At 45.2% G+C, this 14,416-nt stretch overlaps 1 protein-coding gene across 6 annotated transcripts in view; it reads left to right on the plus strand.

Annotated features, from left to right (window-relative positions):
- SGMS1 (sphingomyelin synthase 1) overlaps positions 1-14,416 on the plus strand; it is a 246,980-nt gene that overhangs the window by 199,197 nt on the left and 33,367 nt on the right. Inside the window, exon 1 of one of the 6 annotated variants that reach the window (XM_083149072.1) lies at positions 5,052-5,380. The exons of 4 other annotated variants lie outside the window; for them this stretch is intronic. The gene's annotated coding sequence lies outside the window, so the exon portion shown is untranslated. Of the gene's footprint in view, positions 1-5,051; positions 5,381-14,416 lie in introns of those variants that run through there. One more of the 6 variants, XM_083149075.1, reaches the window with a different exon arrangement.

Below are 14,416 nucleotides of genomic sequence, written 5' to 3' on the forward strand. Positions count from 1 at the left end.
AACCCCGGACTGAAGGTGGAAATATATTAGAACGACCTGATCTGCAGGTCATAAGAGCGATGAAACGAGTGATCATATGTGCTTTAAAAGCACATACGATCTGCTTACGACCACAAGGAAAGCCAAATGGATCATACGTGCAGCACATATGATCTGAGGATCGAACTTTCGACCCACGGAACAGCGCGTTGTACAGCGCAAATGACCATTTCAATCACTTCAATAGAGGACCTGGCTACATTCAGTTTATGGTCCTTTGAAGCTCTCTGCGAAGCGTACGCAGACCTGACACACCTAGTGTGTGCTCCCAGCCTTCCCCTCCCTCTGAAATGTACATTTTGATCTGTTTAGTGTAATGGTGCGTCCCCGTTGCCGGCTCTCCCACCCGCCTCACAGCCTGAGACGCGGTGTCTGATACTGAACACCGCGCGGTGTTCACGTGCAGGCAGACGGCTTATCGGGAGTGAAGCGGCTGTATTTTATCGCTGTCACTCCAAGCCAGTAAGCCACGGCTGCTGCCTACTGCCGTTCCTACCCCACAGGCTGTTCCATAGCCACAGGGGCGACGGGGCAGTTACATGCCGCTGCTGTGCTCAAATTAGACGGACACATTACTGTCTGGTCCAACGGGAGTCGCCTGGCACAGGGACAATAGACATAGCTCTGTCAAACTGTCCAGACAACACCTTAACTTATTGACTGCCTATATCTAATTAACAGGAGGATTCTCCTTCATTGTTTGGCAGTTGGACACAATTGTAGCATATGTGTGGTAACTGTCACTGTGTGGTGAAATAATGCAACACTGTTACACATGCTCATAAGCACCATTACAGAATAAACTCAGATTAAAAGAAGGGACATAGATCCTGGGAGCCTCACGGTGTGAGGATTATTCCTTTTAATTCACTGTCCGTGTCATTTATGTATTTGTGTTTTATATTTCGCAGCTTTTAGAAATCCATGAATAAAAGTTATATTTTATCTAAATCTATAGGTGCACCACACCGAGACATTCTTCCTTTCCCCCTTTCTTTGCAATCATGTCATATCCAGTGGTAGCACACCCCTAATTGATACATATCTGATCTACTACTAATGCCTATTTAGGGGGCCATATTTGAAATACCTGTTGATAATTTCTGTGCGACCGGTCACCACCAAAAAATCTCTTTCAGTTTATGGACGCACTCCTATCATACTTGTGTGACAATCATTGGTATACCTAATGTGTGTGTGTATATATTCATTTTGCATTGTTTTTTTAATAAATTGTTAAGACAGACAAACCCACTATTCATTTGTTAATGAACTATTAATTTGTTGCCAGCGCTGCTATTTGTGTTACAACACATACTCCTCTTGCATATCTACCTACTGGATGAAGGGTTTGACTACCCCTCCTTCTAGCAGCTGCTCCTAGACAACCATCACCTTAAAAGCGCCTAAATTTTGTACCTAATGGTAATTGTTCTCTGCCTGAATGAGTAGCAACCGCAGTGATGCCACAATATATACTGCCATGTTTAGATTGGGGTTTGTGACAGTTATACCCCTTTTACACCACCGCAAAAACTCAGGGTTTTCCCTCCTGGACCTGGGTCAGCGGCGGTGTAAAAGGGGTTAACCCATGTCCCTTTACACGGGACTTCTACCCAGGTCCTGACCAGGGTAGAACACAGGCAGGATTTGGGTAGAGGGCAGTGTAAATGGGTACACCGGGTCATCTGACCCGGCTCCCATTTACACTGCCCTCTACTCAGGTCCTGACCAGGGTAGAACACAGGCAGGATTTGGGTAGAGGGCAGTGTAAATGGGTACACCGGGTCATCTGACCCAGCTCCCATTTACAGCAATGGGGAAAGCCCAACCTCTGGATCGTAGCATCCTGTGGTCAACATGAAGGTTGGGTGGGGGGGGGGGGGGGGGGCGCACACAGCCTCCGCTGCTGTCTGCTGTACTCTGCAGACAGCAGCGGAGGCAGGGAGGAGGTGATTGAAGGTGATTGGATGCCTGTGTGCGGCATCCATTCACCTTGCGGACGGGGGCCTGGGGGCAGCCCAGTAGTTTACCTTGGTGCTGGGCCGCCCCGGGTAGGCACCGCAGTGTAGACAGTGAAATTCTCAGATCCGGCTTGGATCCGTGTTCCAAATGCTGGGTCAGATCCGGGAATTTGGGTGTAAAAGTGGTATTACTGAACTTTGTCATCTGTAACAATAACTCTGTTCTGATGCTGTTCATTTGATCTCAAGCCCTGCCTTCCGCTGTTTGCCAAGGTATGACTTGTGTCATAAGCATTCCTCCAATCATCCATAAATACTAATTCAGGACATGGGCGTGACTACTGTACATCATACTCTGTATCACAGACCTGTGCCATTGTGAGGGATAATCTGCACTATGCCATACCACCTAAGGAGTGTGTCAAGCTCCACTTAATGGAGCTATCACAACCCAGGGTCATGTGTAGCATCACTACTGGTGTATGCACAAAACCATTTAACCTTACCATCATGTGTCCCAAATCTCCCCTCTATATGCCACACCTAATCTACCCCTATGACCTAATCCAGCGGTTTTCAAACTGTGGGTCCTGACCTGCTCATGATGGGGTCACGACTCCATGTTGCTGACCATCAGGCTGATGACTTCTCTAAGCACAGTCAGTGATTCAAGGAGTCTGAAATATCTGTTGAAATGCCTGTTATTGTAGACTCCTCCCATCACTCTGTGCCTCCACAATGCTGCCATGTATGTGCTGTCTGCTGACTACACATGTGATATGATGACCTTCTACAGTAAAATGCTGGGGTCCTGTATTATTTTTATTGTTTGATGGGGTCCCAGAGCAAAATAGTTTGAGGACCCCTGACCTAATCAGCCAGCTCCTGCTCATGCTTCCGTTTGTGCACAATCTACCACTTTCTTCTCAGGGAAGATGGGGACATTGCAATCCTGTAGTAGATCCCTAATTCATATTATAAATTAGAGAAGTGCCTAAGTGCATATTATGCCACACTGAAATGCCCCCAGGATGGTGTATTCTATAGTGCATACTGATGTCCCTGCACTGCTCTGTCCTAAATTCCTCCAGGGGTGGTGATAATTGTATTGTGTAGGTGAGGGCATAGCTGGGACTCATTGATACCATTGCAAAACACAGTATACACACATGTATGGATTGTTGGAGCCGGTGGATTGGGTACCATGGCTTGTGTTGGCATTCCATAAACAGCAGTGCAGTTGGCAAGGAATTAAGTATTGTTTTTTATATAACACAAGGATTAGCAACATGTGTCATATCAGCTGCTGTGGAATGACACAATACCCTGTCATAGTTTTGTTGTTGGAACATGCTATAGTGGCAGACATTACTTACCTGTTTATTTTAATTGATTTTTTTAGTAACCTATAGCATTTAAAGTACTCTATATATAAATAGAGGACTGTTGTCCTGATGCCCCTGCGTAATTTGGAGGTGTATTACCTGAGTGATGTGGGTGTGCCCTGACAGCTTGGGGCAACTTGAAAGTGTGTTACCTGGATAATGCGTGTGTGCCCTGACAACTGGGGGCAATGTGGAGGCATGTTACCTGGGTGATGCAGGTGAGCCCTGACAACTGGGGGCAGTGTGGAGGCATGTTACCTGGGTGATGCAGGTGAGCCCTGACAACTGGGGGCAATGTGGAGGCGTGTTACCTGGGAGATGCAGGTGAGCCCTGACAACTGGGGGCAGTGTTTAGGCGTGTTACCTGGGTGATGCAGGTGAGCCCTGACAACTGGGGGCAGTGTGGAGGCATGTTACCTGGGTGATGCAGGTGAGCCCTGACAACTGGGGGCAGTGTGGAGGCATGTTACCTGGGTGATGCAGGTGAGCCCTGACAACTGAGGGCAATGTGGAGGCGTGTTACCTGGGTGATGCAGGTGTGCCCAGACAACTGGGGCAATTTGGAGGAGTGTTACCCGAGTGATGCAGGTGTGCCCTGACAACTGGGGCAATTTGGAGGTGTATTACCTGAGTGATGTGGGTGTGCCCTGACAGCTTGGGGCAATTTGAAAGTGTGTTACCTGGATGATGCATGTGTGCCCTGACAACTGGGGGCAATGTGGAGGCGTGTTACCTGGGAGATGCAGGTGAGCCCTGACAACTGGGGGCAGTGTGGAGGCGTGTTACCTGGGGGATGTGGGACCATTTGTAGACAACAAGTAGACAGCCATTAGTTCGACAACTCAATAGGTCGACATGCTTTTAGGTCGACATACCATTAGGTCGACATGTCATTAGGTCGACAGTGTCTAGGTCGACAGTCAAAAGGTCAACATGTTTTTTTTTCAGTTTTTTGGCCGAAATGTCGACACAGTCGACATGGACACAGTTTGAAGTGAACCGCAGCCCCTCGCATCGCTCGCTTTGCTCGCAATGCTTCGGGCACGATGCCTCGCTGCACTCGGCACACTATTTTATTCTCCCACCACGCCCTAGTGGATAGTAGGGCATGAAATACCGCCTGTCGGCTCAAAAAAAGTGAAAAAAACCATGTTGACCTTTTGACTGTCGACCTAATGACATGTCGACCTAATGGTATGTCGACCTATTGAGTTGTCAAACTAATGGTTTCGACCTAATGGCTGTCTATCTACTTGTTGTCTACAAATAGTCCGGATACCTTACCTGGGAGATGCAGGTGAGCCCTGACAACTGGGGGCAGTGTGGAGGCGTGTTACCTGGGTGATGCAGGTGAGCCCTGACAACTGGGGACAATGTGGATGTCGTGCATTTTGTCCTGTTATGACTTTTAGCGTTTTCAGCTGTTCCATTTATTTTGATCTGATCTTATTTTCACTTTATCCTGTCCCCCCAAGGGTTAGTAAAAAGCGGCAGTGACCCCGGAGTGCACTATGATATACACGGCTGGGGGACGTCACCCTCCCGGGCTGTGTGCTGAGGACACGGATCAGCTGCCGGCACCACACCCTGCCGGGCCCAGAGACTCGCACTCCCATCCGGCCCCTCAGCCGCCAGCAGCAGCAGCAGCCGCCTCGGAACGAGTCATTCATTAGAAGAGGCCTGTGGGCTTGCTCTCCTATTGGCTGCCATCGCCGGGCCAGGATCTGACCCCGCCCCGTCCCTCCTTTCCCCAGATGCCGGACGCAGTCTCCTACTAACTTCTCCTCGCCTCCTGCCCGCCGCTCGTTCTCCTTCTCCTCCTCCGCCGCCTCCTGCTACCAGATACTGAGCGGGGACCGCAGCAGCTCGGAGCTGGCCCAGTCAGTGTGCCTTGTGAGTTCTAAACATGGAGTAACCTGTCCTGCCTACTGCCCCCCCCCTTACCAACCTGGGACCGAGCTGCCCCCTGGGGCACATGCTGCAGGTTATTAGGTATGGGCATGTTCTGGGCTTGTGCTGGATGTGTGCCAGGTCTGCCATGTTACTCCTATATTGTGCGTGCGGTATTACGTGTTTACTTTTCCTAACTTTCCTGCAAGTTGTGAGTCTGCGGCAGCAGGCGTGTGGAAGGTGTTGTTGTTGTTGTTGTGGTGTGTGTGTGTGTGCTTCCTGCCTGCCTGCAATGTGTACATTAGGGAGGGTTACCCCTACTGCTAGGACACTGTTACATGCACGGTGCTGGCTTTTCACCCTGTCTCACTTCTGCTTGTTGTTGATGGGTTTTTATTTCTCATGGTGTGTCATTTTTTGTGTGATGGAAAACACTGTAATCTGACACTATGCCCAAGGATCTTGTATTCTGAGTCTTGTGGGCTTCCAGTTGTCTTTCCTTTGGCAGAACACCTTTGTCTTGGTGGCCTGGTATATTAGCTGCTGCACCTATTACATATGCCAGGGTGGCTGTCACATGTATGGCAGCAGAAGGCCCTTGTAAACTTTTACTCTTAACAACAGGTTAAAAACAAAACAAAAACCATATTCTGTGGGCTAAAACCTACAGTAGTTCTAAGTGACAGTGTTATGTTTGTGGGGATGCAGTTAAAATCCCGGCGTTCAGAATCCCGACGCCGGAATCCCGACCGCCGAAATGCCGACACATTCTCCCTCCTGGGGTGTCCACGACACCCCTGGAGGGAGAATAAATTAGTGTGCCGAGCGTAGCGAGGCACCGGGTCCGCTGCGTGGCGAGCGCAGCGAGCCCGCAAGGGGGGGCGATCCACGTCCCCCCCCTTGTCGGCATTTCGGCTGTCGGGATTCTGAACGCCGGGATCCCGACCGCCGGGATTCAATACTGAATCCCACTATGCTGTATGTATACAGGGAGGGGATAATGGCAGGTCACACTCTGGAGAAAGAAATGCATTATATCCTCCTAGCTGAAACCCGATTTAATCTTACTTTACCAAGTATATGTATTTGTGAACTTGATCCACAGTACACAGCGTGGTTCAACGTGGAATAAATTAATCACCTGTTAAGCAAACTGATATCCTAGTACAAATGTTGGTGCATAGGTTATCTGGCGCTTATCATGTTTCAGCCTAGCAGCCACACCAGGGGGAAACTGCTGTGACCAGGAACGCCGCGTTATTTACACTTCACTCTTTAAACAACAGCCCCCTGGAATATTGTTTTTTTAAATTAGTTTGACAACTGGGTACAACTTTGCACCGTATGGAAAAGTTAATATATGTATTTTCTTCTGTTCTCATGTTTTATTATTTTCATTTTATATGGATTCTGTATATTTCCAGCCATTAATGTCTTATGTCGCACTGTGACCTGCCATGAACGCTGAGCTGAGTTTGGCCCTTTTTGAGAATAGTATGGGATATGGGAGGCAGTGGCACAAGTTATATAGGATAGTAGCTCGTGCCACATATTAAAATAATTGATATGGTTATGGTACTGGCTTGCTCACTTTAAAGGTTCATGCACACAGGCGTTCATGTTCTTAAATCTGTAAAATGCCCTTTAAGGTTGATAATTCTCCCCCCCCCCCCCAAACAAATATTGGCATGGACCTGCACAATCGCAGTTTGCGGCTAGCATTTGCTTAGTGTCAAATGCAGTGTTATCGCTTTCCTTACTGCCGCAGGCGGCTTTATGAACATAACTTGAGCTGTCAGTTAAAGTGAGCACAAAGTACAAGACTTTGCTTTTTGCTTTTCACCTGCATTTTTTATTTTAAGACGCAAAGTCCTATTTCATGTTTTCTGACTGTACACATATATGTATAATATGGGTCACATAGGGGTACATTTACTAAGTTGTGGGTTCAATAGAAGATGAATCACATTCTATCTGGTAGTAGAAGTAGAATTTGGTTGCTATGGGCAACAACCCATCTTTAATAGAACTCCCATCTTGGTAAATTAACATCATATAGTTTCAAAATAAATAATTTGGGGAAATATCTTCCCCTATATTTGCAGATTTGACCATAGTGCGGTATTGTAAATAATATAAGGGGTAGATGTATCAAGCCTGCTAAAAACAAAAGTGGTGAATCGTCCATAGCAACCGGTCAGCTTCTACGTATAATTTTATAGACTGTACATGATAAATAAATGTAGGCAAATTCTCAATCTCCCGCCGCTATTCCCGATGGGGGAAATAGCGGCGGGGCCCTATTCAATGCTGTCTTTCCCGACAGCATTGAACAGGGATCTCGGCAGAACGGACCCGACTTTAGAAGCAGTCGGGCCCGTTCTGTTGAGAACGATTCACGGCTGTATCGGCAGGTGGGATTTAAAATCCCGCCTGCCGAAAAGTGGGTGTCGCTGCAAGGCCACACCCACTTTTCGGCAGGCGGGATATTGAATCCCACCTGCCGATTCTTTGTTGAGCCGTCCGAGGACGGGACAGTTTCACAGTTATCAGGCCAGCCCGACCGGCGTCACCCGCGTTTGAATATCCCACATAGTCAATAATGTCAAACTACATAGTGATCACTTGCACTATACATGGGGAAGATTTACTGTTTATTTTTTTCCATAATTTTATTAAGCTCTTGTTTATGTAGATGTGATTTGCCAAGGGAACTATTTGTCTAAAGTAAGATCAGTTTGTCCCTCATAAACTTATGTAGGGTACACACCAGAATGATTAGGGCTCAATTCCATCAATCTGGATCAAATTCCGACCGATTGGATGTAGATTAGGCATGTTTTTGCATGTTTAGATCTGATTCCGATCCATTGCGCATCCCGCTGTCGTTTGGTCGTTTTACAGATCCATTCAGCTAAATACAGATTCAGATCGGATTGGGATCAGATTGGATGCAGATCGTGTGCTCCAACAGATCTTGCGTCCATCACACAATCTGCTAACGATCTACTAACAATCAGGATCGTTCTGGTGTGTACCAGGCATTACTTGTTATAAAAATGGAATGAAATCTTGGACCTGACTTGCACTCTGTCCAAAATCCACATTCTTCCCTATCTGTCCTCCACTGTCTATTGCTCGGTTATCCTACGTGCTGTGTGTTTGCAGATAAAAATCAGTGTTTTGAAAAGACACAAAAGTATCCAGTTGTAGCTGTGAGACTGGTAGGACTAGTTTCTAGTTCACTAAAATCCGAGCAATTTGCTTAAAGTACACAAACCTGACTGTCCAGATACAAATTGGAGCAGGCCTCTACCCTCTTATACTGGCAGGCAGGGATGGTATTGCAGGGTCATGGGAGATCATAAGGATGCTGCTGCTGATGTGTACTATATTAGTTTATTTGTATGCCATACAAGCACACTTATGATTGTCAGTTAATACTTAGGGCAGGGGTTTCTAGATGTTCTTGAAACACTGCAGCCTAGAGTATCATCATTTAGTTTTTGTTTTTTTACAGAACTCCTAACCCAAAAGTTTCTCATTGATAAATTCAGGGGGTAAAAAAAACAAAATTTTAAGTAATTTGTCCTTAGGGCCAGATTTGCAGTGTTGTGCAGGATTGTAATTCCAATTGTACATATTTTAAGACTGGCAGTAACCAGCTCTGGCTGTTCCTATCACTTTGACATAAATATTTTTTTCTGAACCTGAATCACCAGTCTGAGGTGCCACAGAACCCAAGTTGGGAGTCAATGACTTACGATCTGGTTCTGAGTCGGATACAGTGGCATCCATGTGTGTCTTTTGCTAATTTATACTTCTAAATATTTATTATAATGCTAATATATGCCACTGCCCTCGAGTACATCCATTCTTATGAATGTGCTAGGATGGGTTGTCCACTTTGATTGTCTCCAAAAGATGCAATCAAGTTTGGCGAGTATATAGATTGTATATACATTAAATGGGTGTGCTATAGGAGCCCGACAGTTTGCTAAATCTTATGTGCAGCCTGGCAGTGGATGCTGCGAGGCGGCTGGTGGGGGATGCTGCGAGGACGAAAAAGGCAGACCTCAGTGAGGGGAACAGAGAGCCGGGCAGGTGGAGCAGCAAAAAATTGCTGATTGGCTGAGAGAGAGCGCTCAGCCAATCACTGGCTGCCCATTCATTTGTATGGGTTTTTTCTTGCAGCACTGACCGCTCACTGCTCCCCCTGCCCAGCTCTCCGTTACCCTCGCCGGCTCACCGGCTTCCCACGCCCGCCACCTCTATGTCCGCCGCTCCCCTGCTTCCTCCACCTGCAGCTTCCGGGGAGTTTCATATGATGAATCACATGCGATATATCATATGCAAAACGTGGCAAATCGTGTTTCCCCCTCCCGGGGAGCTGCAGGAGAAATCAGTATGGGGGCCTGTACATTGTAAAAGGCCCCCTAACCCTCAGTTTCTGCCTTTCTGATGCTTATATTAGTATCGTGTCCATTGATGCAGCAGTGTTTATATACCCTGTACTTGTCCTACATTGTCATGTACTGTAAATCTCTTTTAAGATAACCTGAAAGTAAAATTAGTTTGGATATTGAGACATAGGACCTTATTCTGGTTGACGCGCAGCACTGCATGTTTTTTTTAAGCCCACTTGCGTTGCCGCCCACGTGGCTGTGAATGGATATTTTGTAACAACATCCATTTGCAGTCAATGGGCGACAACCACATCATCTGATAGTCGCTGACCATCGACTGGTGTAGTGCGTACACGCAAAACTAAGGTACTCCCAGGTGTCGTAGTTTTGCGCGTGTCCTCTACGAGGACATCCGATGTCAGCTGCCCACCCACATCATTGGGGCATTACCATAGGAACGCGCCCAGCATTGCAGAAATGCGCAGAACAAACACATTGCGCTCCCGTGCGAATTAGCATGGGAGCGCCCAAACCAGAATAACCACTATAGACAATGTGCGTATAATACCCCTTTCACATTGCACTTTTAAAACGGTATATTGCCGTTTTTTTTCCATTTTAAAACGTTTAAGGCTGCAATGTGAAAGTGCCAGAGTTGATTTACCAGTTAAAGTTAACCGGTATTTCAACACGGTTAAAAAGCAGAGTCCTACACGTTTTAAAGCCGTTTTTTTGGCAGCTTGAACAGCTCTATTTCAATGGCTTGAAACGTGTCCCTTGGGGGTTAAACGGGTTGAATGTTTGAATGGTATTAAATGATTTTTAAAACGGTTTTCACCTGCAATGTGAAAGGTCTCAAGGCTGAGACCCGTTTTAAAGTCCCATTTAAGAATACCGTGTCATTACCCATTTCTGCAATGTGAAAGCAGTATAAGACAGAGACTTCCCTTGACAGAAACAGGTAGTTCTTGAATTGTGAACGATTGTCATATTGTTAATGTTCTGTTTTTGTTTACATTACAAGTCCTTGGTGTTTGAACATGGCTAAATACAATGAATAATTCCCGGACAAGAGCCATTTGTTTTATCACTACATGTAGCCTCTTTGTAGGTAAAGCAGCATTATATAACACAATGGTTATTTGCTTTCTCCTGAGTACTGATAAACTGTTGTCTTTGTTTAGAACTGATCTTCCTTTGTTTGTTTTTCTTTTATGTACAGTAACCCAAACAAATCTTTGTATATAATAATAAGTATTTTCTTTATGTGGATAACTAGCAGTTCCTACAATGTGGAAACTGTGTGTACAGGCTTCTCTGTTGCATACTGCAGTAACTGAAGGGTGAACAATTCTGTGGGGACTTGGGGTGGGTCCTGTGGTTTACTTTTGTAAATTGGGTTTCATGCATTTTCTGTTGCATTTTCTGTTGCATTTTCTGGTCTCTGTTTTGGGGAGTGTGCAGATGTATTGTAAATTCTGCATGTATTTTCACTTTGCTGATACTCAGAATAGCTGCTGGAATATAACACGTACTTAGACGTGATGTCACTTTATATACAGAATATCAAACCATAATAAATACTGCATATCAAACATTAGCTTTTTTCATAAGCAGAAGCACTTTGTTTGTCATATACTAACTTGTGTTTGGTCCAGCAATGCAGTTATACAAACATACATGTTTTATATTTATCCAAGGAATGGTGTTGAGTTTAATAACAATATAATCCAGTTGCTATGGGCAACACCACTACTTTTCATTTTTTAGAAGCTTTAAGGGGGTATTCAATCTGGGGTCAAGGCTGTCGAGCTGGTCCGACAGCCGTGACCCTTTCCCATTCTCGGTCTGTTCGACCGAGAACAAGCAGGCGGGATTCAGTGTCCCGCCTGCAGCGGGACGAGAAGGGGGCGTGGCCGGGAGCTCGTCACTTCCCGGCCGTTCTCGGCAGAACGAACCCGACTGCTTGTGAAGTCGGCTTGTTCTGCCGAGATACCCTGTTCAATGCTGTAGGGGAAGACAGCAATGAATAGGGGCCCGCAGCTATCTCCTCCATCGGGAGATGGCTGCGGGTGATTGAATACCCCCATTAGTAAATTTTCCTCCTAGTCTTCAGCGTGTTCCCCCTCTAATGGTCAGTGACCAATTCTGTTCTTTTCAAGGGTCGCTCTGGCAAATTGATAGCTGCTGTTTATAACTGTTACTGTTTGAGTTTTGTTTGACCCTTTTCATTGTCTGTTTGTATCTAATATAGTGTATATCACTTGGTGGTCCATATAAATGAAAGATAACAGACAACCATATCACACTGATCAGTAAAGATTTCATGGTTTCCACCACAAAGTTTGCTTTTTGCTGCTCCCATTTTCTGAACAAAAAAATATGGTACACTAGAAAAAATTGAATTGAGGCTTGTTTGACCTTCTGCGAGTGACATGCTGCCAGTCATTGACCTTAATCTAACCATTGCTACTTTTTTGCACACCTCTGTCTTATGCGGGGATAATTAAGTGATGTTACTGGCGGGGTTGTCTAGATCACAGGTTCTTAAAGTCAGTCCTCAGGACCCCACACAGTGCATGTTTTGCAGGTCTCCTCACAGAATCATGTGAAATAATTATCTCCACCTGTGGATCATTTCAAATGTCAGTGAGTAATGAGTGCACCTGCTGGGTGACCTGGAAAACGTGAACTGTGTGGGGTCCCGAGGACCAAGTTTGAGAACCACTGGTCTAGATGCATTGGGGCCATCGCACGGTGTATATGAATTGCCCTATGTATCACTATTTACTACCATTTCTGCTTTTCTTTTATCATCCGCTATACCCACAAATCACAATTTTGGGTAAAAGACCTGATTTTCCCATGTTTCACACAGAATAAGCAGTTCTTGGTACTCTGATTCCAAATGTATTAGTCCTATACTGGGAAACATTGTTCACAACTTGGCAGGGAAAACTTGGAGAAACTGGCCACGTCATCATGTGTGTATAATGCAGATTACAAAAGTCTCTAATCACATATGCATTCATTAACAAACTTCATTGCCGAGGAACTGTCTTTCCCAACCTCTCTGAGTCATAAATACTTGGAGCATTATTTAAATGATCTTTTGGATACAGGAGCTATTGTCACGTTGATATCATGAGTTCAAAACCAATGTGATGAAAGGTGGCTGTTAATGCCACAGGATGTATCGGGGCTATTCCACTGTCACATGCGGGACATTTGTACAAGTTTCAACATATCAATGTTTATTGAAACTTAGAAAAAAAAAAACATGGCTGTAATATGAAAATACATAACTAGATTTATTTATAGGTAGTTTTTTTTTTTTTTTGTTCTAACAAACATAATATCACAAAATGTAGGTGCCATGTACGTTGAAAACGCAAGATACCTCTGTAACCTTTGGGACATTTTTACCCATTTGTATGGAATGACCCATAACAGGAATGCACTGAGCATTCTCTTGGCAGTATTTGACCAATGCACATAGATAATTATATATATGTGGAATGTGTGTTTAGCGTTACACCTGTAGTTATTTGCAGTTAGTTGTGTGTCTGTGGAAAAGTACACTTTGTGTAGTCGCCCCCCCCCCCCCCCCCCCCCCCTCCGCGCTTCTGATCATATACACAAAGTGTGAGATGGGCACGTGATTTATAATACTGACATAAGATGCTTAAAGGCTTAGTTTGTGGCAGGTAAGCAGAAAGACATAACTGAACCGACTGTACTGTGGTTTAATGTGTATTGTCATGTAATAGGAACATTTATTGATGCAATTGTTATGACAGAATGCCACAAATCGCTGTTCACTTCCTGAACACATTCCAATATATTGCATGAGCAGAAGTGATTTGCGTGGCAGTAGATTTATTTCCTGTTACTGGTTAGTAACTGTTGGTTCCTACGTAGACGTAACGCACCTAATGTATTTTGTAGCTAATGACTATATACATTTCCCACAATCATCTAGCTCAGTGGTTCCCAACCCTGGTCCTCAAGTTCCCCCAACAGTGCATGTTTTCCAGGTCTCCACACAGAATCACAACTGCTATGATTAGCTCCACCTGTGGATCTTTTTAAATGTGCTTGAATAATGAGTGCACCTGCCGGGTGACCTGGAAAACGTGCACTGTTGGGGGTACTTGAGCACCAGGGTTGAGAACCACTGATCTAGGAAAAGAATTGCATTAAAAAAAGAAACGATGAATGAACTTAAAATGAAATATGTGGTTATCATGGGAATTGGAACACATCTGTGTCTTGTCTAATTATGGCCATGTTTTTATTTTTTCAAATGACTATAAACTGTTTTGGTCATTCAGTAATGATTAACCAACCAACCTTGTGTGAGGTGTGATACCCCTGAAGTGATTTAGTTCCTTCTCAGGAACTCTGGTTGGATCCTAAAGGTGGGTGCACACTTTAGTGGTTACCGTTCGCTACGACATCGGAATAAATGCGTGCAAGCGGGGATTGCCTGTTCACACTGGCACAATGTTACTTAAAGACGGAACGATCATGTTCCATCCTTTATTGGCATACTACGGATGGGTAGCAATACTGCTATGTTTTTCTGTCATTAGCTGCCACGGTAGCATGCAGTTACCTGTACACACTGAGCGATATTGGTGATCATTACCTAATCACAAATTATGCCGACATTGCTCCAGTGTGTACCCTGCTTGAGGTCATCTTGCAGATCTGGGTTTACGATCACATA

This window comes from Crinia signifera, chromosome 6 (assembly GCF_055691185.1).
Source record: "Crinia signifera chromosome 6, ASM5569118v1, whole genome shotgun sequence".
NCBI lineage: Eukaryota > Metazoa > Chordata > Amphibia > Anura > Myobatrachidae > Crinia > Crinia signifera.